This window comes from Phalaenopsis equestris, unplaced genomic scaffold (assembly GCF_001263595.1).
Source record: "Phalaenopsis equestris unplaced genomic scaffold, ASM126359v1 Scaffold000123, whole genome shotgun sequence".
In the NCBI taxonomy this organism is placed as follows: Eukaryota; Viridiplantae; Streptophyta; class Magnoliopsida; order Asparagales; family Orchidaceae; genus Phalaenopsis; species Phalaenopsis equestris.
Window position 1 is genome coordinate 696,384 of NW_018164565.1, and position 27,754 is coordinate 724,137.

At 37.0% G+C, this 27,754-nt stretch overlaps 1 long non-coding RNA gene across 1 annotated transcript; it reads left to right on the forward strand.

Annotated features, from left to right (window-relative positions):
• Positions 1-3,308: 3,308 nt before the first annotated feature.
• LOC110021135 lies at positions 3,309-17,238 on the forward strand. The gene is made up of 4 exons (XR_002293616.1): positions 3,309-3,390; positions 3,474-3,885; positions 4,020-4,109; positions 17,017-17,238. It is a non-coding gene; the product is annotated as an uncharacterized LOC110021135 (long non-coding RNA).
• Positions 17,239-27,754: the final 10,516 nt, after the last annotated feature.

Here is a 27,754-nt window from a genome sequence, read left to right on the forward strand (position 1 = left end):
ATCACATTAGAAACTTTATTAGTATAATTAGTTATTTAAGAGTTATCAAAATTACATATTTATTTCAATTGCCTATTAGTGACAGATAAGCAATTTAAATTATATTGTTGTGATTAAGTATTGATTTTCTAAAATCTTAGTTTGTAGTTCGAATATTACTCCCTGTGGGATCGATATCTATGACTCCATTAGAGCCTTATATTACTTGAGTGATACGTATACTTGCGTTGATAAGTGTGACTTTACCATTATTGAATATTTTATATATACATTTTTATCGAATCTATAATCGTTATTAAGTTTTTGGTGTCGTTGCTGAGGAATTAAATCTTCTAGCAACAGTATTAAATAATTGTATTCTTAAGCATATATAAAGTCGCTGTCAATTACCTGTTCATACCTCTTCTGCGACCTTGCCACCCAACGATGCCCGAGGTGATCTATTGATTAGATAACATGTCATATTCACAGCCTCTGCCCAGAAACGCTTAGGAAGCCTTGCATTCAGTCTCAAGCATCTTTCCCTTTCAGTTAAGAACCGTTCATCCTTTTTGCCACACCATTCTGCTGTAGTGTCTTGCGCACTGAAAAATGCCTCTGAATCTCATGCTCCTCGCAGAACTTCTGAAACTGTGAATCTGTGTACTCCGTATCATTATCAGACCTCAAATACTTGATCTTTCTGCCAGTTTGGTTCTCCACCTCAGCTTTCCACAGCTTGAATTTTGAGAAGACTTTAGATTTTAACTTCAAGAAATACACCCAAACTCTCTTGGAAAAATCATCAATAAATGTAACAAAATACTAAGATCCTCCCAATTATGATTCACTGGTACAGCCTCATACATTAGAATGCATATAATCAAGAATCCCTTCAATTTTGTGCTTTCCAGTCATAAAACTGACTCTGGTCTGTTTTCCAAGAACACAGAACTTACAAAAATCGAACTTGCAGCTTTTAACACCATGCAACAAGTTTCTTCTATGTAATTTTGTCATCCCACATTCACTGAGATGACCCAGACACATATATCATAATTTTGTACTATCATCATCTAACTCTACAAAATGAACTCAACCTACAACTGTGCTCCCCAACAGTTTGTAGATATTTTCTGCAGTCAACTTTCCTTTCATCACAGTCAGTGCACCCTTAACAATTCTGATGGTCTCTCTATCCTCATCTGACTTAGGAATGAAACCATTTCTATGTAAAGTGCCCAAGGAAATCAAATTCTTCTTCAAATCTGGAATATATCTGACATCACATAATGTTTTAATTGTGTCATCATACATCTTAATTCTGATTTCTTCAATATCAGCAATATTGCAGCATCTATCATCACTCAAATAGACTGAGCCAGAATTAATTAACCTGTATGAAGTAAACTACTTCTTGTTATGTGTTATGTGATAAGAACACCTGAATCAAGAAACCATGCATCCATGGACTGAGTTCATGAAATTGAAAGTATATCACCATCACTGCAATCTGAATTGTCACTCTGCACTACATTTACAAACTTCGATGATACATCACCTTTCTCCCTAGTATGCTTCTTAAGCTTTGGACAATCGCTCTTTATATGACCTGGCTCCTTGCACCTGTAACAATGAATTGTCTTTTTGTCTTTGGACTTTGATCTGGAATTTCACCTTCCAGATCCCTCCTTCTCTTTCTTCCTTCCACGATCCTGATTACTCTTTACATATAAACTATCGCCATGAGAGCTTTCCCTTACATTCTGCATCTGCTGGTTGTGAGCGAACAATGTTGTAGTAATCTCAGCAAGTCTGATAATTTCTTTCTCATATGTAAGAGTAGTCACCAGGTATTCATAGGAAGAAGGCAATGAACACAATAAAATCATCGCTTGATTTTCATCTTCAATATTCAAATCAAGCTGTGACAGGTCTGTGATTATTTGATTGAAGCATAATGTTTTGCCAGATCAGAATCTTCTTGCATCTTCAGCCCATATAGTTTTGCTTCAGATACAACTTATTCGTCAGAGATTTAACCATAAACTGAGTTTTCAATTTCTTCCATATCTCCCCTAGAGATTTTAAATTCATCACGTGATACATAACTTCATCTGCCTGGCATAGGCGTATAGTTGCTGTCGTTCGTTATTGCAATTCTTCTCAATCTTCATCATCCATGACATCTGATTTTGCTGCCCGCAAAGTTTTTAAGATTCTTTGTTGTGTCAATATATCTTTCATCATTGTTTGTCATAATCCGAAATTACCAGTTCCATCAAACTTCATCACCTTAAATTTTGCATCAGAATTTGACACTTGAAAATTAAACTTGCAACGAATCTTTTCCTACAAATTCCTTCAAGATCTTTCTCTTGTTTCCTATCTTTTCCGCGCCCTCCAAGAAAATTTGAAAATAACCTTCCAAATTTCTTAAACGCAGCCTCTAGCAAAGAAAATTTTAATCCTTTCTCTCGGAATAAATTAAGTAAAATACTTCCTCAAAATTTCACCTCCGTGCAGTCAAGGAAAATCAAAAATAAAAGATTCACTGATTCCCTTCTCCTGCCCTCTGTAGAATATTCCAGAGAAATATTTTCTCGGCGATTCTCGCCTCCAGAAATGAAAAGGCGCGGACCTTCCAGCAAGGCTCCGTCCAGCAAAGGCAACCACCTGTCCAACGAAGCCAAAAAGGAAATTTAGGAAATTTGTGGGAGAGCCCGTGCTCCGTCTCCAGCCCAGTCGCGCGCGAATCGTGAACAGGCAGAGGAAGCTCTAAATCGCCAACAGGAAGTTCTCCCTATCCCGCGGAGGAAGCTCCCTGTCCTTTCCACACTGAACCGCACCGCCGAGCGTTCGCCTGCGTTCGCAAATGGAGTCGCAAGTTGTCGTGATTCGTGAATCCTTGCTCTTTCTCAACCGCCGAGATTTTCTTCCTCTCGAACCTAAGCTCTAAGCTCTGATACAAGGGCGAAAAAAAAACAGAAATCGACACAAATACAAAAGAACACAATGATGAGTTTCAGCAAAAATGACTACATCATCGGGAGCAGAGCGGCGAGTTCCTTTCGTTATTCAGAAAAGAGATGACAGAATTTGAGATAACACTTAGGGTTATATACATGCCTATTTATAACCCTAGAAAATCCTGGAGTACAATATATAATTATCAAATTATCCCAACTCACATAAGAAAATTCTTCTGATTTGTACAGAATCTTCCGCTCCGCTCCAGCATCTATCTCTTTATGATATATTAGCCATATTCAACAGAGTATTTGTCCTCGAATTTGCACAAATGAGAACCATAAAAAATGTCATGGTATATTTGGTCAGTAGCATCATGCTGCCGCAAGGGTAGGTTTTGCGGCCTCAATTTGGATAGTTTTTCCTATAATCTTTGTTGAGGTATGTTCTGGTCTGATGTTTATTAGTTTGAACTTTAGCTAGAAGATTTTTGGTCCATTGCTCTACCAAAATATTTATTGTAGGTCAACCCCAATCTTTTGGGCCATTTGTAGATATAGCAATCATGCAAAAATCTCTTTAGAGATGGAGTTCTAGATCCAAGGAATAACAATATCATTGTTACTATTTCAAGAGCTCAGAAGATCGAGAAATTCACCTTCTCATTTGGGTATTGATCCATCGACAAAAGAAGCAATTGAAACAAAGCACTGTGATGCCATATTACGAAGAGAAAATTAGAAAAGACAAAACTTAAAATCTAAAGGGGAATTTACATACATACCACCCTAAAATCCCAAGTACCACAATTTTACCAACCTTAACCTAACTCCGTCTCCTTCCCCAGCACTTCGCGTGAGGGATCCTCCATTAACAAACTCAAGCAAAAGGATGTACTGTTCTGAGACAACTAAAGTGGAGATCTTTGCAAACAAGGTATCACTTTGCCTTTATTTTCAATTCCGCATATCTCGAGCTTTTCATTTCCGTTTGTTTTTGCTCCCCCTTTTTCGATTCCCTTTCCTTTTCCAATCTTGAGAACATGATTTTCATTGTCAATTTATATGCAGGAATTGTTATTAGTGATTTATGGCTAGAACTTGTGATCTGAGACTGTGCGGCCTATTTCGTGGTTCGCATTGGGAAAATTCATTGGAAAGGTATGTAAACCCTTGATAGCTACTAAGAAAATTGATTTGAGACCAAATTGAAAGCATTGATTGCAGAATCTCTTTTTCAATTAAACAATTTTTTCATGTGGCATATATTATTCATTGTCAAATGCATCCTGTGTACGCTAAATAGAACTTTCATTACTCCAATTATGATCTTCTCTTGCAATATATTGTGGGCAATATTTCTTTTGATTATTAGGCATTTAGGTGAACTAGTGCACTGGATGAATAACTTGAGTTTAACTTGATTGATACTGGCTCGGATTATTCATTAAACATGTTCAAATTCTTTCTAAAATTTCCAAAGCTCAATAAATCTAGTTTGAATTCAGTCCAACTTTTCTACATTCATGAATATATTTATTTTTTTATTTAAGAGACTCATATATTAATTAAATTTTTTTAACTATAACTTATTTAATTGCTTATTTAAGAGTATAATATTAGACATTTTTTGTTGTTATAGGGGATTTTTCCAATTTCATCTCTTATCCTCTCATTCCATATTTTGCTTTCTGCCGCTATTAAGCATTCTAGTTTTTCTTACTTAAGTTAAAACTAGATCATCTTGATGGTTATGCGAGCCTTTCTTTTTCCATTTTCAATAAAAGAACAAGTCCCATTTCGTTTCTATGGATTTGTTGAGTCCAACATTGTCAGCTCACATTCCATGCTTGGCTTTTCTAGCTGAGAAGCACCCCAGAGCTATCAAGATGTTCTTTTGCATAGCATAATTACACCAAATCGGCGTAGTTATGTCAATCCAAAGGTTACCAAATGGTTTGACCTGTAACCATGCCCAGAAAGGCATAACCATGCCGCATTGGCTTTCTTCTAGATATTTCTTCTCGAGTGCGCGAAATAATTATATCAAGCAATGGCGTGGTTACGCTGCCAGATAGTTCCCTCCTGTTACAGTTCTTATGTCGCATTTGGAGAACGAAGTACACTTTCCTCACGTGTAGTGTTTCTCAACAAGGTTTTTCGTGAAGTGAAAAATGATTGAAGAGGAGGATTTTAGCGAGGGCTTTCTCTTGTGAGATTGAGATAAATAATTGAAGCAAAGTTTTGCAAGTTTCTATATTTGCAAAGCATTGATTTGAGTGTTTATCTCCGTACATTTCTGGTTCTTCATAGTGAGTTTTTTTTTTGGGTGTGGCTTCATGATTTTTTCTGTTCTTGGATTTTTTCATGTAAATCTCAATGCGTTTTTCTTAGATTAATTTGTTGTGTTTTTATTTGATTTATTTTGTTCTGAATTTCTTGAATTTGTGTGATCCTATTACGTGGTGTGATTTTAATTGTGAACTAATTGAAGCTCTATGTGCCCATAATCCATCCAATCAAATTCATGATTAATTTGAATATTCCTATGTAACATTTAAGATGGCTGAAAAGTTAAAGTCTACCAGGATCTATTTCGTTGGAATTGTCATTGATGTGTTAACAACTTCAAGTGGTCGGAAAACACTCTCAACGAAGACAAATCCAAATCAAATCACCCTCTTTAAAAGATGCAAATTTCCGAGTTTTATTCGATTGAGTTTGATATCTAGTATTCTATTTGATAGTTTTTTCTCGGATGAGCTCATGCAGCTCGTGAATTTTTTTCATTCGCAGCTCAACATCTGGATTAGACTCTCAGTTATTTACAGGGAAGGAATAAGCTCAAGTGGTGAAATTGGATTCCGTTATGATAGAATCTTTATTGCATTGTGTATGTGGCAGCCTAACAACGAAATTCAAGTCCCATTTATCCATCCATAGACTTTTAGGAACGGGAAGTGAAATATATAATCCTGTATTTTTTGAGCCTGTATGTTGGCTTGCCAACATGTCCTGCATCTTTTTACATAACGATCTGTCTCCAGTAATTGAGTCTTCAATGATTACTAAACTCTTGTCACCAAAGAAATGTCCGTCTAGGCTTCCATCATGGCATTCGGACAAGATTGCTTCTCTAGTAGAACACATGAGAAAGTATAGATGATTTAGAGGAAACCAGCTTTAATATGAAACATTTGTATGATCTGGACTGACACAACTGTCAAATTTCCTAAAATCTGCATCCCGTTCATTTAATTTCTTGTTCTCAAGGTAAAGAGCACCATTATTGGTCGGCTTAAAGCATCTGCAACCTGATTTGTGCTGCCAGATTTATGCTTCAAGTTGAAGTGAAAATAAGAAAAAAATTCAACCCAAGTGGCATGTTTTCCTTTCAAGTTATTTTGAGATTGAAGATATTTTATTGCTTCATAATCGGTAAAAATCACAAACTCATTAGCTAATAAATAATGGGTCCAGAGCTAATGAGCTCTTATGATTGCGTAGAATTATTTGTCCTAAGTAGGATATTTTTTTCTGGACTCTTGTGTTTTTTACTAAAAAAAGCAATTGGATGACCCTTTTGATTAAGGACCGTCACTATACCGACACCAGAGGCTTTACATTCAACTTCAAACATATTGTTGAAATCCAGCGGGAAGCCACGGAGCTAAAGCTCTCAATGAATCTACCATAAAAAGATGCCAACCCATAAATTTGTCGCACTTCTGTGAATGAGTGAGGTTTCGGCTAATCTAAAATGGCTTTGATTTTTGCTGGATTCACCTCCATTTCTGCAGCACAAATTATAAAGCCCAAGAAATTAATGGTAGGAACCAAAATCCTCACTTAATTGAATTGGCAAACAGTCGATGTTCATGCTACACTGCAAAAATGTGTTGTAAGTATTGTAAATTTTCATCCATAATTCGGTTATAAACTAAGATGTCATCAAACTATATCACAACAAATTTTCCCATTAAGGGACAAAAAACTTGAATCATTAAGCTAAGTGCTTGGAACATTTGATAGACCAAACGGCATCACATTCCATTTAGACAAGTTGTCCCAAGTTATAAATGACATTTTCCATTCGTCTCTAAGGCCCCGTTTGAGGCAGCTTATTTGGTGAGGTGTGTTTTTAGGATTGTTTAGGTAAACTGCGTTGACAGCTTATTCAAAAAGCAACATTTTCAAACCTCTGAAATCAACGTTTTCACGTCGTTCCTGGATAGTTGCGGTGACAATTTTCTAGCTGCAGTCTGACTTTTCTAAAAAAATAAATTATAATAGCTGTCGCAGCCTTTTGAACAGCAGGTTATCCCAAACAGACTTTAAGTCACATTCGAATTTGGTGATACTCTCCTTAAGTCATCTTTGAAAATATTGTGGCCACATTTAGTTGGTCAAATAGCTTGTCAAGCTGTGGAATAAGAAATCGATCTTTAATTGTTATTTTGTTCACAGCTTGACTATCAATGCACATTCGCCATGTTTCGTCCTTCTGTGAAACTAGGAGAGCGGGGAAAGCGCATGGGCTTATGCTTAGTTTAACCGAGCCTTTTCAATCAATTCTTCAACATGACGTTGTTGTTCTTGGTATTCTTTAGGACATATGATAAGCAGGTGAATTCATAATAACAAAACTGGAAATCAAATCAATAGCTTGCTACACATCTCGCATTGGTCGTATCCGATAGGAATGATTTCCGAAAACACAGCCACAAATTTGTATAATAAGGATTTAACTTCGCGAGGTGTGGATAAAAATTTTGAATTAGTTTTAGCTAAGAGGAGTGAAAATCTAGTGGTAGCCTCCTTCAATTCTTTTAAGCAATAAGGATCGGATGGGTGTTTTAGATGATGTTATCTGTTGGGCTTCCTCTCAATATGTGCACCATTTTGAGTGAGAGTATGTATTAGCAAATCCATCATGGATTGTTCGACAGTCTTATTATCATGATCGACATATTAAAATGTGACAGACATCAATCATGGTGACAGTCGTATTGTCATGATCGACATATTAAAATGTGACAGACATCAATCATGGTGACAGTTGTATTGTCATGATCGACATATTAAAATGTGACAGGCATCCATCATAACAGCATCACAACGAACTCTTTCCTTAAATTTTTGACCAATGAAAAATTGAACCAAACATTGTTTGTTGACTTCTATCTCACTACTCTTCTTATGTTGTGTGAGTTGATATGGGTGTAGTTGGGGTTTTGTTGTCAAGCTGAGCGTTTCCGCCATTCTGGTTGATACCACATATTCGCCACTTATACCATCAATAGTTAGGTTACATATCTTTTCTGGCATAGTTCACCTTGTTCTAAAAATATGTTGGTGAAGCCATTCTTCATCTAAGACGTGCTCAGCATTCAAGAGGCGTCAAAAAATCAGAAGTTCCCCTTAATCGATCCGGAGAACTTGTACATCGACTTGGGCACTAACTTCCTCCATTCCATAATCTTTTCTTCAAGGTTTAATTCTTCGACAAGAAAAACTAAACGATGATTTGGATAATTGGAAGAGATGTGTTGATAAATTAGGGCGAAGAAAAACAGGAATCAATGCAAATCCAGAAGAACACAAAGATTTAACGAGGTTCGGTAAAGATGCCTACGTCCTCGAGAGCAGAGCAGCGGTTTTTCACTAATTCAGAAAAGAGAATACTGAATTCAAGGACAATCCTCAGGGTTGCATACAAGCCTAATTTATAACCCTAGAAAGTACATAAAAAAGAAAACTTGGGTACAATATGTAATTACCAAATTACCCATGTACCACACCCCCAACCCACATATGAAAACTCTCCTGATTTGGAAAGAATCTTCCGCTCTGCTCAGCTCCTGATTTAGCACTGTCCATTTATGGTGTATGAGTCATATCTAACAAATCTCCACCTTGGCGAATATCCAGTCCCTTAGGAGAAATACGTCATGGAGTTTCTTTCATACCAGAAGTGGGTTGGGCCACCATACTTCTCTAGCAACTGCAGACATTCAACAAGCTCAAGCAATGCAAGAACTTGTTGATAGTAATTGGCTTGGTCAACATATCAGTTGCATTCTCATCAGTATGAACCCTCTGCAACAGTATCTCCCCATAAACAATCAATTCTCTGATCTTGTGATACCTGACATCAATGTGTTTGGTTCTCACATGGTACACCTGGTTCTTAGCCAGATAAATAGCACTTTGACTGTCACAATGCAACTGAACTCTACCTTGCTCAACGCCCAGTTCCTTTACTGGCCCAGCAAGCCATAAGGCTTCTTTAGCAACTTCAGCTACTGTCATGTACTCAGCTTCAGTTGTAGATAATGCCACAATAAACTGAATTGTTGATTTGCAACATATAGGCCCTCCACCAAGAGTAAACACATACCCAGTTGTAGACCTCTGTCATCCAAATCACCTGCATAGTCTGAATCAACATACCACACAACTAAATGATCATTCTGCCGACTGCCAAAAATAATTTCATGCCTACAGTACTCTTCATATATCTAAAAATCCACTTGACTGCTTCTCAATGTCGTCTTCCAGGTTTAGTTATGTATTTGTAGACTTGACTAACAGCATGAGTCAAATCAGGACGAGTACATATCATTGCATACATCAAGCAGCCAACTGCACTAGCATATGGAACATTTGTCATGTCTTCGATATCTGTATCTGTCTTAGGACACTGTTCTGAAGAATGCTTAAAATGATTTGCCAAAGGTGTGCTTACAAGCTTTGCTTTTCTCATCTCAAACCTTTCCAGCACTTTCTCAACATAGCCTCGTTGAGATATTGAGATAAACATAATCGTATAATCGTCTTGAGTCTCTATCTCGATGAATCTCCATTCCAAGCATTTTCTTCGTAGGACCCAAGTCTTTCACGTCAAATTCCTAGCTCAGTAAAGCTTTCAAACCACTGACATCATCCATATTCTTTGCAGCAATCAGCATATCATCAACATACAGTAACAAAAAATAATAAAACGATCATCAAGGCTCTTCACATAAACACATCAATCATACTCACATCTATTGTAACCAATCTGAATCATGTAGGAGTCAAACCTCTTGTACCATTGTCTTGGATACTATTTCAACCCATACAATGATTTCTTTAACCTGCAAACCAGATGCTCCTGTCCAGGTTGAGTGAACCCTTCTGGCTGCTCCATTTAAATCCGCTCCTCCAAATCACCATGCAAGAAAGCAATTTTAACATCCATCTGCTCCAAATGCAAATCTCAAATAGCTACTAATGCAAGCACTGCCCTAATTGTAGTATGTCTGACCACAGGAGAAAAAATTTCATCATAATCTATCCCCTTCTGTTGTGAAAAACTCTTTTGCTACCAATCGAGCCTTGAGTTTTTTTACTTATTTTTCTGATACTGCTGGTTTTCTTTTGTAGACTCATTTGCACCCAATAGCTTTCTTTCCCTCTAGAAGCTGAACTAGCTCCCAAGTGCGATTTTTCTGCAAAGGCTTCATCTCCTCAATCATTTCACTCATCCATTTCTCTTTCTCCTAGCTAGTGATAGCTTCTTGAAAAGTAGTTGGATCATCGCTGCTGATGAGAAGTGCACATGAGACTAAGTCTTCATAACTCAATCTGTTAGGAGGCCTTACATTGGTGCGTCTCTGTCTATCTCTGGCTAGATTTTAATTCTGCAGATCATTTGTAATAGAATCACCAGGTGTTGGATTTGAACTTTCACCTCTCTTAGAAGCTACTAGCTGTTGTTCTAAATCTATCTGCATTGTATCTGAACTAGAACTCTTCTCTGACACCTTGTTTTGGTTCTGCTATAACATAAACTGCTCATCAAAAACTGCATATCTGCTGATCACCATCTTCTTGATCACCATCTTATCACCATCTTCTTTGCAATCGGATCCCAAAACTTGTATCCTTTCACATTTTTCTTATAGCCCAGAAAGATGCACTTCTTGGATTTTGTATCAAGTTTGAATCTTTCATCTCCAGGTACGTGCACATAAGTAGGACAACTAAAAATTCGTAAATGATCGAATTTAACTGGATTACCTGTCCATACCTCTTCTGCACCTTGTCACCTAATGATACTCGAGGTGATCTATTGATGAGATAGCATGTCATATTCACAGCCTCTGCCCAAAAACTTTTAGGAAGCCCTTCATTCAGTCTCAAGCATTTTGCTCTTTCAGTTAAAGACATGTTTATACTTTCTGCCACATCATTCTGCTGTGGTGTCTTGCGCACGGAAAAATGCCTGTGAATCTCATGCTCCTCACAGAATTTCTGAAACAACAAATATGTGCACTCTGTGTCATTATCGGACCTCAAATACTTGATTTTTCTGTCAGTTTGGTTCTCCACCTCAGCTTTCCACAACTTAAATTTATAAAATATTTCAGATTTATTCTTCAAGAAATACACCCAAACTTTTCTGGAGAAATCATCAATAAAGGTAACAAAACACTGAGATTCTCTCAATGAAAACTCCCTAGTAGGGCCTCATACATCAGAATGTAATAATCAAGAATCCCTTCAGTTTTGTGTTTTGTAGTCATAAAACTGACTCTAGTTTGTTTTTAAAGAATATAAAACTTACAAAGATCTAGCTTGCAGTTTTTAACACCATGTAATAGATCTTCTATGCAATTCTGTCATCCCACGTTCACTGAGATGACCCAGACACATATGTCATAGCTTTGTACTATCATCATCTGACTCTACAGAATGAACTCCACCTACAACTGTACTCCCCAACAGTTTGTAGATATTGTCTGCAATTAATTTTTCTTTCATCACCGTCAGTGCACCCTTAACAATTATGATAGTTTTCCTATCCTCATCCGCCTTAGGAATAAAACCATTTATGTGTAGAGTGCCCAAGGAAATCAATTTCTTCTTCAGATCTGGAATATATCTGACATCACATAATGTTTTGACTGTTTCATCATATATCTGAATTCTGACTTCTCCAATACTAGCAATATTGTAGCATCTATCATCACTCAAATAAACTGAGCCAGAATTAGTTGACCTGTATGAAGTAAATCACTCATTGTTAGGTGTTATGTGATAAGAGCACCCTGAATCAAGAATCCATGCATTCGTGAACTGAGTTGATAGAACTGAGAACATATCACCATCACTGCAATCTAAATTGTCACTCTGCACCACATTTACAGACTTCGATGATGCATCACCTTTCTCCCCAATCTGTTTCTTCAGCTTTGGACAATCTCGCTTCATATGACCTGACTCCTTGCAACCGTAGCAATGAATTGTCTTTTTGCCTTTGGACTTCGATCTGAAATTTCGCCTTCCAGAATCCTCATTCTCTTTCTTCCTTCCACGATCATGCTTACTCTTCACATATAAACTGTCACCATGAGTGCTTTCTCCTGCATTCTGCTTCCGCTGGTTGTGAGTCAATAACATTGCAGTAATATCATCAACTTTGATAGTTTCTTTCTCATGTGTCAGAGTAGTCACCAGGTGTTCATAAGAAGAGGACAACAAACACAACAAAATCATCGTTTGATCTTCATCCTCAATACTCACATCAAGCCGTGATAAATCAGTGATTATTTGATTGAAGTCATTCACGTGCTGCACCAGATCAGAGCCTTCTTGCATTTTCAGCCCATACAGCTTTTGCTTCAGATCAACTTGTTCGTCAGAGATTTAGTCATGAACTAAGTCTCTAATTTCTTCCAAACTTTTCATAGAGATTTCAGATTCATCACGTGATACATAACCTCGTCTGTCAAACATAGACGTATCATCGCTACTGCAATTTTTCTCAATCTTCATCTTCTATGGCATCAAGTTTCGTCGCCCGCAAAGCCTTTAGGATTTCTTGTTGAGCCAACAAATCTTTCACCCTTGTTTGTCACAATCCCAAGTTACCAGTTCCATCAAACTTCACCACTTCAAATTTTGCACTAGAAAATGTCATCTGAAAAATAACTCCTGCAACAAAACTTCTGCAAACTCCTCTACTAAGTTGCCAAAAATTTGAAGCCAGAAATAACTATTTCCAAGAAAATTCGTGAAGCAGTAAATCATTTCAAAATAAGAAAAGCTCTTCCCTTAATTAAGGAATTTTGTTTAATTAAATTTCTTTAATTAAGTTTTCCTTAATTAATTAAACATTTACTCTCTCTTGGAATCCTTCCTGCGGCCAAGCAAAATCAATTCTCCTCCCTTCCACAGAATATTCCGAGAATATTCTAGAGAGGCCTCCAGAGAAGGAAAGGCGCGGAGGCTCTGTCAGCAAGAACAACCTCCTGTCCCGTAAAGACAACGTCCTGTCCAGTAAAGGCAAAAAAGGGAAATTTGTGCAAATATTTCCTCCGGAATCCCCTCTCTGGTTTGTCCTCCGTTCCAAGAAGGTGCGCAGACCGCAGCCGAAACTCCTCGAAGCACCGAAGCCGGAGTCCTTCTCCCGCGATTCTCGGAATCAGAACCGTCAACTCCTCCTTCCCGCGCCGCCTAAACCGGACAGCGTCGCCTCGAACCCTATGCGAACTCCTGCGATCCACGATCTCCAACAGGTCGAACTGCTCCTTCGTGTCGCCGAAGAACTCCGAACCCGAAGTCAAACCTCTCGCATGTCGCCGAAGGTTACTGGCAGGAGCCGTGCTTTCACCTGATCCCAAGAGAGCCGCAAAATCGCAGCAAAAAATTCTTCCTTTCCCTCAAACCTGGGCTCTAATATCACTTGTTGATAAATTAGGGCGAAGAAAAACATGAATCGATGCAAATTCAAAAAAACACAAAGATTTAACGGGGTTCGGCAAAGATGTCTGCGTCATCGGGAGCAGAGCGGCGACTTTTCACTAATTCAGAAAATAGAATACAGAATTCAGGGATAATCCCTAAGGTTACATACAAGCCTAATTTATAACCCTAGAAAGTGCATAAAAAGTAAACATTGGGTACAATATGTAATTACCAAATTACCCCTGTACCACACCTCCAACCCACATAAGAAAACTCCCCTGATTTGGACAGAATCTTCTGCTCTGCTCCGCTCTTGATTTAGTACTGTCCATTTATGGTATATGAGTCATATCTAACAAGATGTGACCAAACTTATGACACTTAAAACACTTTCGATTTAGAGGATTTAATGACATTCCCGCCCCAGAATTGAATTTCTATTTTCTGTCAGATTGGACTCTCCTCGTCTTCCTCTAGTATTGATTTCAAACCACAAGTCTTGTTCAATATAGTGCCATCCCCCATCGAATTTTTATTTTGGTTTCTTTTCCAAACCTTTGTTGTTTCTCAACTTTAAGTGTGAAGTTAACAACATCTTGAAGAGTCCAATATAGTTGAAGCTACAATATGTTGGAAAGGGCTGGCGTGATTCATCTAGAAAGCATGTGATAGTGTGTTCTTCTGGTTCGATCAAGTTGCATTTTGAATCAATTTTTTTTTAATTCAACAATATATTCTTCTACAGATAGTTCTTTTTGTTGGAGACTATTTAATACTTGGCAATAACGTTCCAGCAAAGGCAAAAAAAGAAAATTCGTGCAAATATTCCTTCCGGAATCTTTTATCTCCGGTTTGTCCTCCGTTTCGGGAAGGTGCTCAGACCGCAGCCGAAACTCCTTGAAGCACCGAAGCCGGAGTCCTCCCGCGATTCTCGGAATCGGAACCGCCAACTCCTCCTTCCCGCACCGCCCAAACCGGACAGCGTCGCCTCGAACCCTACGCGAACTCCTACGATCCACGATCTCCTACAGGTCGAACTGCTCCTTCACGTCGCTGAAGAACTCTGAACCTGAAGTCAAACCTCTCGCCTGTCGCCAAAGGCTACTGGCAGGAGTCCTGATTCACCTGATCCCAAGAGAGCCGCAAAATCGCTGCCAAAAATTCTTCCTTGCCCTCGAACCTAGGCTCTGATACCACTTGTTGATAAATTAGGGTGAAGAAAAACAGGAATCGCGCAAATCCAGAAGAACACAAAGATTTAATGAGGTTCGACAAAGACGCCTACATCCTCGGGAGTAGAGCGGCGGCTTTTCACTAATTCAGAAAATAGAATACAGTATTCAGGGATAATTCCTAGGGTTACATACAAGCCTCGTTATAACCCTAGAAAGTATATAAAAAGTAAACATTTGGTACAATATGTAATTACCAAATTACCCATGTACCACACCCCCAACCCACATTAGGAAACTCCCCTGATTTGAACACAATCTTCCGTTTTGCTCTGCTCTTGATTTAGGACTGTACATTTATGGTATACGAGTCATATCTAACAAGCTGTGACCAAACTTATGACACTTAAAACACTTTCGATTTAGAGGATTTAATGACATTCCCGCCCCAGAATTGAATTTCTATTTTCTGTCAGATTGGACTCTCCTCGTCTTCCTCTAGTATTGATTTCAAACCACAAGTCTTGTTCAATATAGTGCCATCCCCCATCGAATTTTTATTTTGGTTTCTTTTCCAAACCTTTGTTGTTTCTCAACTTTAAGTGTGAAGTTAACAACATCTTGAAGAGTCCAATATAGTTGAAGCTACAATATGTTGGAAAGGGCTGGCGTGATTCATCTAGAAAGCATGTGATAGTGTGTTCTTCTGGTTCGATCAAGTTGCATTTTGAATCAATATTTTTTGAATTCAATAATATATTCTTCTACTGATAGTTCTTTTCGTTGGAGACTATTTAATACTTGGCAATAACGTTTCGGTAAGAATTTTCACTGCAGTTCATTTTTCATCCTAGTTCTAGATGCGATTTTAAACCCCCCCTCCCCCAAAAACTCTCCTTTGACGTGTTTGTTTCATATTTTCCCACCAAAGAGAGGTATTCTTTTTCAACTTGATTGCTACCAACTTGATAATTTTTTTGAGCTTGGTGTACCTCTTTGAATTCAAGAATTTGTTCAATGGTATACATCCAATTGATAAACTTGTCCAGATCCAATTTTCCTTCGAAGTCTGTAATATCTTTCTTGAGTGTGAAATATGTGGATTATCGTTGTTGTCCTTTTCTAAGAGGTTTTCAGGGTTGCTTATCTTCACTTGAGGTTTCTTGATGAAATGGATTCTCATCATTCTCCCCTAGCTCTCGCTCTTCGAAAGCCATTCTTGTAAGTGGTGAATCTCCCATTCCAAACTTCGAATCATAACTTCTTGAATCTGTCATTAATTATCTTTCGCGGCAACATTATGTTACCACAATATTCCAAAACAACTGAAGAAAGATCAAATTCAAGTGCAAGACCTGGAATTGGGGGCCGTTTCACCGCCTGGAATGGCCACCCACTGATTCCAGGTTAAATAATTATGGAAAAAAAGAATTGAGCGAACAACTATACTGCTATTAATGAAAAAATAAAAATGACAAAAACTGATTTTTATATCCCTCACATGCATATGTAAACTAGCTAAAGCCTAAGAAGAGAACATTCACTAATTACAAGATTGACCTAGTCTAAAAAAAGAGGTACTCAGCTCCCGCATTGCAATACTTGATACACATTTTCGTATGGCTCATTTATACTTGTTTATTTACATAAACAAACTTAAAGAAAACATAAAAAAACTTATTATATAAATAAAAAAGCATGAACATTTACCAACTTGTCCATTTATATTCTTAAATAATTCTGTTTGATGTTTATCAACTAGATCACCAAGAAATGATATAATATTCATTTATTAATGGCTTAATTGCTTATTTGATGACTTGATGTATGTCTTGTTTCAATTTCTTTTAATATTTACACTTGAAAAGTTGTTTATATTATTTGTGGTGTATGCATGATGAAAAAACCAAACAATAGTTAAATATTTAGGGGCCTTTTAAAAAGCAAAAGAATATTGCGTGAAAGGAAAAAATGGCTTGCCCCATTGAAAAGATTTAAAACAGAAAAAGGAATTTGGAAGGGAAGAGAAGAAAATTTTGAGGGAAATTTTTTCAATAGAAAAATATTCTTTTCTCTTAGAAACAAAATATAAAAAAAAACAGAGAAAAGAAATTGCTTAACCCTGGAAATCATATATGTGGTGATGGTGGAGACTTCTGCAGGAAAATTATGGAGGATGTTGAAAAACAAATATCTTATGAAGAGCATGGAGAACCATTTGCATATGAAACATCGACTCTACAGATTTCAAATGAGATGGGGGGTTACTATTGATGAGCACGTGAATGACTTCACAAATCTGTTAGTAGATCTGTTAATTTACATAGCACAAATTTCTTATGTATTTACACATCTCACTCCTAAATTTTAATATTTACATACATAGCACAATTTTTTTTTTTATTTACATATCTCACACCTAAACTTCATATTTACATACATAGCACAATTTTTTTTATGCATTTACATATCTCGCACCTAAGTTTCATAGTTACATAGCACAAATTTCTTATGAATTTACATATCGCACACCTAAATTTTCATATTTACATGTATAGCAGAAATTTGTTATGGATTTACATATCTCACACCTAAATTTTTATATTTACACACATAACACAAAATTCTTATGTATTTACATATCTCACACCAAGATTTTCATACTTACATATATAACAAAAATTTCTTATGCATTCACATATCTCAAACCTTAATTTCATATTTACATACATACCACAATTTTCTTATGCATTTATATATCTCACACCAAAATTTTCATATGAATTGGCATCGGAATTAGCGTCGGCCATGACTTTGGGATGAGATATATAAATTTTGATGCTAATAAGTAAGATTAGCATTGGCCATAGCTGACACTATAGCATCGTCTTAGCGACTTCTGCTTGATGCAACTCGCCTGCATCGTTTCTTTTGGAAGCGGAATCATAGGGCGACACTAATGGACGCTAATCGGTCACTAACTTTGCATTGAAAATAATTTTGTGCTAATTCTGACAGTAATTCATAGTTTTCTTGTAGTGGAATCAATTCAAAGCCGAATCACAAGAATCATTTGTGTTTGATTGTTATTCTGTAATTTTTTTAGTTTATACATTGTTTTTGCATAACAGGGTTTGGATTGACAGTTCCACCCGAAATTGACCCAAAATTGTTCTATTAAGACTGAAACTGATGCCCGAAATTGATCAAGATTGAGTTAAAATTGGTCATTTTTTTGACCTGAATAGTTGTTGTTTCTTATATTAAATGTGTTATAAAAGTCAAGTTTGAGTCACTTGTTTGAAGGAGGGTTGGGTTCGAGTTGGACTTTCTGAAAATCCGGTTCGGATCATGCAGTTTCAAATCAAATCAATTACGAGTCAAACTCGAACCCGACTCGTAAACCCAATTTGACTCTCAGGTTTAATGATTTGCTCGACTTTGATTGATTACATGAAGTTGAGTTGACTTGTGAAATTGATTAGCCAAATGATTTGTCAAATTGGATGACCAGATTAACTTATCGAGTTGCACGACACAATTGATTGGAGAAATTGACTGACCAAACTTGTTTTTAGAAGGTCTTCGAAATTGGTATGTCGAGTTGATTGAATCAATTTGTCTCTTCACATCAGAATCGGCCTAGGAGAATTCGGCTAGACTGTCATGATGATTGTGGCGACGAGTATGATGGTCCATTTGGAACAGCTTATAAGTGTGGGGGCATTTTTTGAAAACGCCGCGACACCATTTGGATCGCGCATTTTGTCTACTTATTTGAAAACGCGTTTCCATTTTAACACAAAGCGCAGGCCGCGGGTCGATCCCCGCGGGCCGCGTTTTAGGATAAGCTGTTTATCCTGAAACGCACAAGCTGAATGTTAGGATGGGGGAAGGATGCGCTTCTTGAAAGGATAATGTAAAGAGAGAAGCATCTAGTCATTTTTGTGCTAAAATGACTGTGGTTAATCGTATGTCCGAGCAACGGTCCGAATCTAACCACCGCGCATAAAAATTTCTCATTCTAGTGAAAAATAAAAGGATCCAAAAGCTGTTGTGTGCTCACGAATGAGCGAACCCATTAAACTTTTATTTATTTATTATTTCTTTTATGAAGTTTTTTTGTACGTTAAAGCTGAATGGGGCTCCCCCACAAACTTAATCATACAAAGAATCACACGTGAAAGCATTATTGGTTCATGAACGAACCGAAAAAGGTGGTTTGACTAAGAAAAGCTGCCCTGATAGCCGTTTTCTTTGAATATTATGGATAATCTTCAAGGGGTTTTCGTTTGGTATTTTGGTTTCCTTCCTTATGGCAATCACTAGAACAGATGCTCACTAGTCTCATTTCTTATCATTGGGCCTACATTGCTATGGCTTTTTGTGGTATTTAGCTGGATAGTTTATGCAGGAGTCTGTCTTTTTCAAGCTGAAAAATGGACACTCACATGCTCATTTTTGGCGTACCCTATTATTTTACTTACTTTTCTCCCCCGACTAACAATAATAACAAATATCTTTGATCTTTTCATTGGTTTTTCATGGAAAAAATATTTGGTGCGACCTTCTCACCTGCCGACTCCCAATAAGAGGAGAGAGGCGGCGGGACCCCCTCTCTCTCTCCCGCCCCCTCTATCCTCCTATTGAGTGTGCACAGGTGCGGACGCCGCAAGTATAATTTTGTTAGCTGGAGCCCGAACCTGTGAACGGGAGCCGCTCCCGCTCTGTCGCTAAGCGTCGCGACTTCCGTCTCCCGCTCCCCTTCCCGCTTTGTTGCAACCGTTCCCGCTCCTGTGCCTCTCTCAGTCGCGATAAAAGGGGAGCTTCGCCTCTCCCGTCGAGTGAAGCCTGGCGACTGAAACGTGAGATAGCAAGGTTTTACGAGGCTTGGAATATCGCCGCTTCTGATTTAGCACAACCCTTTTGTGTTCTTCTTCTGGTTTCCTCGAGATAGAGGAAGAGAAAGTCAACCAGTAGTTTCTTGCGGCAGAAGGAAGAAGAAAGAAGAAGAAGATTGTTCTCCCTTGGCTTTTTCTTGGTGGCTTGTGACAGAAGAGAAATTGGGTTTATTTCTCTTGTACGTTTATTCTCTTTGGTGTATCTCGGTGTAGAGAGAGAAGAGTAGAGAAATAAGAGAAACAGTTCGCTCTTGTAAGTCGAGACGATCGACTGGTGTAAATTCTTCAAGTAGCAAAATCCTCTGTAATTTCGTGGATGTAGGCAATTTGCCGAACCACGTAAATATGTGTATTCCGCTGTGTTGTTGTTTTCTAGTGTGAATTTTCTTGTTCCAATTTTTGCTTTATTGTCGATTGTTTTATTTTATTATATGTATATATATATATATATATATATATCTCATAACAACTTGTATGAGACCCGTGTTTCGGATCCGTGGAAAGACGATGGTTGCATATGAAGTGAAGGTTTCAGCGGTCGAGAAATTTGATGGCAAAAATTTTTTTTATTGGAGAATGCAGATAGATGACTACCTCTATGAGATGAAACTTCATCTTCCGTTATTGGGGAAAAGACCTGAAAGGATGGATGAGGCTGAATGGAATTTGTTGGATCAACAAGTTTTGGGGTTTATTCGATTAACCTTATCGAGGTCCGTTGCACACAACGTCGTTAAGGAGAGGACGACTGCAGATCTCATGACAGCCTTATCAGGTATGTATGAAAGGTCATTGGCGAATAACAAAGTGTACTTGATAAAAAAGTTATTAAATTTGAAGATGGTGGAAGGTGTTTCTGTTGCTCAGCACTTGAATGATTTCAAATATTATCACGAATCAATTGTCGTCTTTTGAAATTGATTTTGATGATGAGATACGTGTGTTGATATTGTTGGTATCGTTGTCAAATAATTAGGAAGCCATGAGGATGATAGTTAGTATTTCTGTAGGTAAATCTAAACTAAAATGTGATGATATTCGTGATTTGATTTTGACTGAGGAGGGGCGCAAGAAAGATTTTGGTGAGATCTCAGGTACGAGTTCGACACTGAATGTTGATTTAAGAGGGAGATGATATGACAAGAATTCAAATAGAGGGAGATCAAAATCAAATTATGGTCAGCAGGTAACCTACTAGAATTGTGGCAAGATTTGCCACATAAAGAGAACTGCAAGAATCCCAAGAAGATGGAGAATGATAGTGTAAATATTGTATATAAAGAAGTACAAGATGCACTATTGCTGACAATTCATAGTTCAATTGATGATGGAAGTGAAAAGGAGAGTGGTTCTGGGGCACTTATTCCTATTGTTTCACAGACAGATGATGGAGAACCACATAATTATGAAGAAATATTGCAAGTTGAAAGTTCGAGCAAGTGGGAGCTGGCAGAACTTCCACCAGGGAAGAAGGCATTACACAACAAGTGGGTGTACAGTGTGAAGACTGAGTGTGATGACACTAAGAGGTACAAGGCTAAACTTGTTGAAAAAGGCTTTCAGCAGATACATGATATTGCCCATGTAGTGTGAGTTGTAAGCAAAGACAAGAGTAACCCAAGAATTTGCTTGGAGGTGTAAAGCTATGTGGATCCTACTGATATGTTGATTGAGGGTGTTACTCTTGAGAAAATGAAGTTGTGCACAGCTTCATTTGGTCTTCTGGTGTGAAGACAGGGGTTTTGAGTTGCAAAAGTGGATGATTTATCTTTGAAGAAAAAGACGTCACCGCCATTGGAGGAAATTAGTTTGAGGAAAGAGATGTTGTTGCCTGTGTATCAGTCTCCAAGTGGGAGATTTGTTAGCTGGAGCCCGAGCCCTTGAACCCGCTCCCGCTCCCACTCTGTCGTGAAACATCATTCCGTCTCTCGCTCCCATTCCCGCTTTGCTGCGACTCGAAACTTCGCTTTGCCTCTTCGCAAAACCGCTCTCGCTCTTGTGCCTCTCTTAGCCGCAATAAAAGGGGAGCTTTGCCTCTTCCGTCGAGTGAAGCCTGGCGACTGAAACATAAGATTGCAAGGTTTTACGAGGCTTGGAAGATTGTAGTTTCTGATTTAGCACATCTCTTTTGTGTCTTCTTTGGGTTTCCTCGGGATAGAGGAAGAGAAGTGCAACCAATAGTTCCTTGCGACAAAAGGAAGAAGAAGAAGAAGAAGATTGTTCTCCCTTGGCTTCTTCTTGGTGGCTTGTGGCAGATGTTAAATTGGGTTTATTTCTCTTGTATGTTTATCCTCTTCGATGTATCTCGGTATAGAGAGAGAAGAGTAGAGAAGTGAGAGAGAGTTTGCTCTTGTAAGTCGAGACAATCGATTGGTATAAATTCTTCAAGTAAAAAAATCATCTGCAACTCCGTGGACGTAGGCAATTTGTCGAACCACGTAAATCTGTGTTTCGCTGTGTTACTATTTTTTTTTTGTGAATTTTTTCGTTCTATTTTTCGATTCGTCAAAGATTATTCTTCTATTTTAAATTTCATATATATATATACCCTTATCATGACACTACAATATAATATTTTCATTTTTGGTTGCTTTTTTTCTATTGATCGTAAATTTATAATAATAATGAATTAATAGTAAATTAATCTGAGTCTTAACTTTAAAGGGTGAAACACGAGGTTTTAATTTGAAATTTTGTTCAAATAATGTGAAAAGATCATTGTAAATGAAGATGACAGAGATCTGGGAGTTGCAGCTTAAGTTGGGTCTGTTATGCGAAAACAATGTGAAAACGTAAAAGATTCACACAATAACAATCAAACTTAAAGATTTATTTGGTTCAATGTTGAATCAATTCGCCCACCTTCACGGAGAGGGAGATTCTATTAACACCGGATGGGGAAAAACAAAAAAATGATTTGGGGGTTACAACTCGACACTTCTCAACTAACATGTTCCTCATATGAACCTTATATTATTTATATAGAGGATGATTAGGTCATACACAGAAATAAAACAAATAAGGAAACATATCAATGACAATAAACTCATCAAATACTAGTCATAAATACAACAACCTCAACCTCATCTCTTAATTCCAAATAAGTGAGAGATGATCGAATGAGCTTCAAACTCTAATTCAATCGTACCAAGATGGTTGCCTACGTACCCCCTCCAAAAGTGATCAAGCATCGCATAGTTCTTCAAAATGCCCTCCTAGGCAATCAGCCCCAAGCTCAGATGTTCACCAAATTCCTGCACAATGAATTTCTATTTCTATGGCTGAAAATGTAATGTGATCCCTCAATCAAACTGGTTTTGAGACATTCTAGCATCTGGTCTGCTCCTAACAATAGATTCCTGAGCATAAATCTCAACCTAGCATCTTCTTCCACCTCTTCCTGAAACTATCAATAGATACCTCCCGAGGTACAATTGAATTAGATATCTGAGTCATAGAGAACGAACTCTGTGGAACAAATGGAGTTGCATCAAACTCTAACTGTTATTATATATCGGTGGTCCCAATAGAACTCTCCATCTACTTTGAGTTTAAATTTTTCAAAAAGCTTGCCTCGTCAAATCTGACATCTCTGCTAATGACAATTTTTCTTTTTGACGGATCATACAACTTAAGCCCCTTAAATCCACGTCTGAAGCCAATAAAGATCACCTTCTTTGCTCATGGTTTTGGTTTATCATTTTGCACCTTGTAGTAAATTGGACACCCAAACACTCTCATGTGTTTATATTATCTATTAGAATGCTCTGATCACATCTCCTTTGGGGTGTTCTTCCCAATAGCTGCAGAAGGCAGACGATTCACCAAGTGGCAGACATGTTCTATGTTCTCAACCCAATAGATTCTATCTAACCCAACATTAGATAACACATACCGAAATTTCTCCACCAAAGTCCGATTCATCATCTCTACCACCCCGCTCTGCTATGGTGTCTCTTGAACATTGAGGTAGTTCTCTATTCCATATCTCTGGCACTTTTGCAAGAATGCATATGAAACGTAATTGCTTCCTTTGTCTTAGCTGATACATCGAATCTTTCTACAAGTCTAAGTCTCAATCCACTTCTTCTAAGTTATGAAAATCCCCAACACTTCGCTTTTGCACTTCATGATATACACCCAAATATACTTGGAGTAATCATCAATAAAAGTGATAAAGTAGCTTTGCCTGCTGAAGATAGTAAATGTTGTGATGACCGACTCCCTCATAAAAACCATTGCTCTATGACATATCCTCATAACTTCTGCCTCAATAATTACCTTGTAGCCCTTGGACTCTAAAGACCCAACTGACAACAAATTCTTCCAGATTTATGGAACATGTTTAACATCAGTCAGTTCCCTCACTGTATCACCATGCATTTTGATAAAGCTACTCCCTACACTAATAGTAGGACAAATCATTGCCTATAGTTATTGCACTGTTATCCAACTCATTGTACGTACAAAACCACCATCCATGGGGACAAATGTGATAGGTTGCACATATGTCCAGAATCCAACACAAATCATTTGTAAATGAACTGGAGAAACTACAGATAACAAGACACCTGAATCAACCTCATCACATCTTTCCATAATGACATTGTTTGTTGCCTCATATACACTTTCTTTTCCCTTCTTTCTCAGCTTCAGACAATCTTTCTTCGAATGATCAATCTCTAAACAAAAAACACCCTGATTTTTTCGAAGACTGTGCCCATAAGACATGCCTCATTTTTTAGAAGTGTTGCCTCCGACACCTTTCTTTGATCAATTCTTCCTCTTCTCTCAAATTTGTCGTGTTGGGGTGATCTCAGCTGATTACATCTTTACATATTCCTTGTTCTTTCGACCGAACTCGTGATTTAACAGTGATGTAGTCACTTCACCATAAAATAAAAACTTCATTCTCATGAATGAGTGTCATAGTGAAGTTTTTATACGCATTTATGATCGAATTCAATGGAAGAAGTGTGTTGTATTCATCTCTAACCTCCTCACCCAACTTTAACAGATATGTCAAAAGCTTTGTGATGTCATTCAAGTTTTCATCAATTATAACCCCCTTCTCATCTGAAATCTATATAGTCAGCGCTTCCTATGGAGACAATTCTCCACACTCTTCGTGAAATATTTGTTCTCCAATATTCTCCACAATTTTTATGCAGAGCTTTTCATTTCCACCGCATATTTGATTTCTTAGGTCAATCATTCTCTCTCTGACATCTCTTCAAGACATTCCTCACAACTCGAGACTTCCTTCATATCTAGAGAACACATTGCATCCATCAACTCACATCGTCACATGCAAAAGTAATCTTTGCCGTCAAATTTCATCAAATTAATTTTGACGAGATGCGTAACCACCTAATAAATTAATCTTTCCACTGTTATAGTAGATGTTAATTAAATCTAACATCATGCTATCAATTATTTATGTCACTGTTTGAATCTCTTTTCTCAAAACAAAATTCCTTTTTTTTTTTCTTCTTCCCTGAATTTTTTTTCCTTTTTTTTTTTCGAAATTCTTTCTTTCCCAAAAATCAAAATTTCCACTTTCCCTTTTCTGTTTCGAGAAACTTTTTTTCCCGAAATTCCTTCAAACAAAACGTGCCTTTAAAACCATCCAAGTTTTTGAATAAAACTTCCTCGTTTTTCTTTTACTCCGAAAGCTTTCCCGTTTTACCCAAGTTCCCTGCTGCAGAAACTTTCCCACAATCCCCCTCCTCTGCCTTGCCCACTAGCGGGAAAGGAATATTTTGGAAAGTCAAAAGAGCTGGTAGCTTTTCAAGAACAAACCAATTTCTCTAGAGATTTTCTGTTCTTATTCCGCAAACCAAAAATAGGAAAACCTTTCCTTCTCCTGCCTGCCTCCAAGCTGCACCTCTTTCGTGGGACCTCTGCTGAAACATTTCCAAACTGTGTGAAGCACATCGAATCACATGCTACACAAAGAGCGGAAACACACACTTAATATATTGTTATTCGAAAAAAGATATGATAACTTAGAAAATTCACATAGATATAATAAAAAACAAATATTTATATGTTTTGACCGTTGAATCAATTCTCTTATATCCACTCTTACCGAATGGGAAGAGATAGAGAAACAATTTGAAGTTACAAATTAACATTTTTCAATCTTTCATATTTCTTATATGAACCTTATAGAAGAGTAGCCACATAAAAAAGGAAACAAAGAAGAAAACGAATTAATTGCAATAAATACATTAAATACTAGACATAAATATTACAGGGCCTGCAGCTGCTATAAAATAAATTATATTAAAAAAAAAAGGACTGTTTGGAAGTGGGAACCCTGGCCTAAACAGAGATCGAGAAGTCACGTCGAAAGCAGGTAAAAAGGAGAAAAGTATTCTACTGGGAGAATTTAATGGTCTGTTTGTACTGCAGTTCTTAAAAAAACTTAATAGCATACTCATCATTGATCTGCTGCTGTCCGTGAAAATAACTATAAAAAATTATTTTTTTACAATAAATATACATATATATATATATATATATACATATATATATATATATATATATATAATATATATATAATTTGTAAAAAACTGAAAGTTTAATGAACTTAATATAACATTTTTATCTTTAAAAAATCGAACAACGGCTCTTTTGTAGTTGCTGCAGTGCTATTATTTAAATGCCTGGTACTATAGAAATTTATTTTTTATCATATAAGAATTTCTGAAAGGAAGTAAAAAAAAAAGAGCATTTACATGCATACCATTCAATTTTTATCTATTTACATATCTAGCACCTAACTTTTAATTTTATATATTTATAGCACTCAAATCTTTCATTTGACATCAACATATTCTTATTTTAAGTTTGTAAAATTTAAATACATCTTATCCTGAATGTATGAGTAAGCTGACTTATATGTGAATTGGATTTTAAGGTTTAGACATGTAAATACATATGAATTATATGGTATGTATGTAAATCTTCCAATAAATTTAGCCGAATACGGTAGCATTTCAAAAGAACAAGAAGAAGTTGTCCCTCATGAAAATTACTCTCTTTTAACGGCTCATTTTGAGGAAAAATTATTGTATCATGAATTGCAATTTTGCATCAGGACTTCAATCAGGACCTGTCACGTGTAAAAGCAGGTCCGCCACGTGTATAGACAGACTCTGATTGGAGTCCTGATATAAAACAACATCCTGATGCAATATTTTTTTTCATTTTAAGGATGCTCAAAATTGAAAATCTGCTAGCACTATTTGAATTTTGAACTCTACATATATAGTCACACTCTCTATAAATTAGTAAGCCTAATATGAAATAATCACTTAAGACATATTTTCAAAACATATCGAGACAACATTATAACTGCTTTCATAGATTGAGAAGATAACTTGTATTGTTTCTCAAAACAAAAAACTTTGAGGGTCATTTCCGATTTTTTTTTTTTGCTTTCATTCACAACACTATGTTGGGATTTTTTTTCAATATCCATTAGAATTCCCAAATTAATTTCAATACCCTTTGGAATTCTCAAAATAATTTTAATACCCATTGGAATTCCCAAATTAATTAAAACTCTGTTTTAATTTTAATAACCATTGGAATTTCTTGGTGTTTTTAAGAGATAAATTTCAGAATGTGGTTCATATAGTGTCTAAGTTCAACACGTGAATTTAGTAACATTTCATAATGTGCTCACATCTATTGAACTCTGTGATGGACATAGCACTATAAATTAGATGTGATGTTTATTGTTTTGGCCTCTAAACTTGCTCCTCTTTATTTTATTTGCACCATCAGGTTGTGAGTGAAGCTTAGAAGATCTGTAACAAAAAATTTATCGTGTGAGTTGTGAGTGTCGACTAGGGGTGTAAACGAACCGAACACGAACGAACAAAGCTTGTGTTCGTGTTCGGTTCGTTTAAAATTTAGTTTGTTTGAAATAAGCTCGTGTTCGTTTCTTAACGAACGAGCCGAACACGAACCGAACACGAGCTGTTCG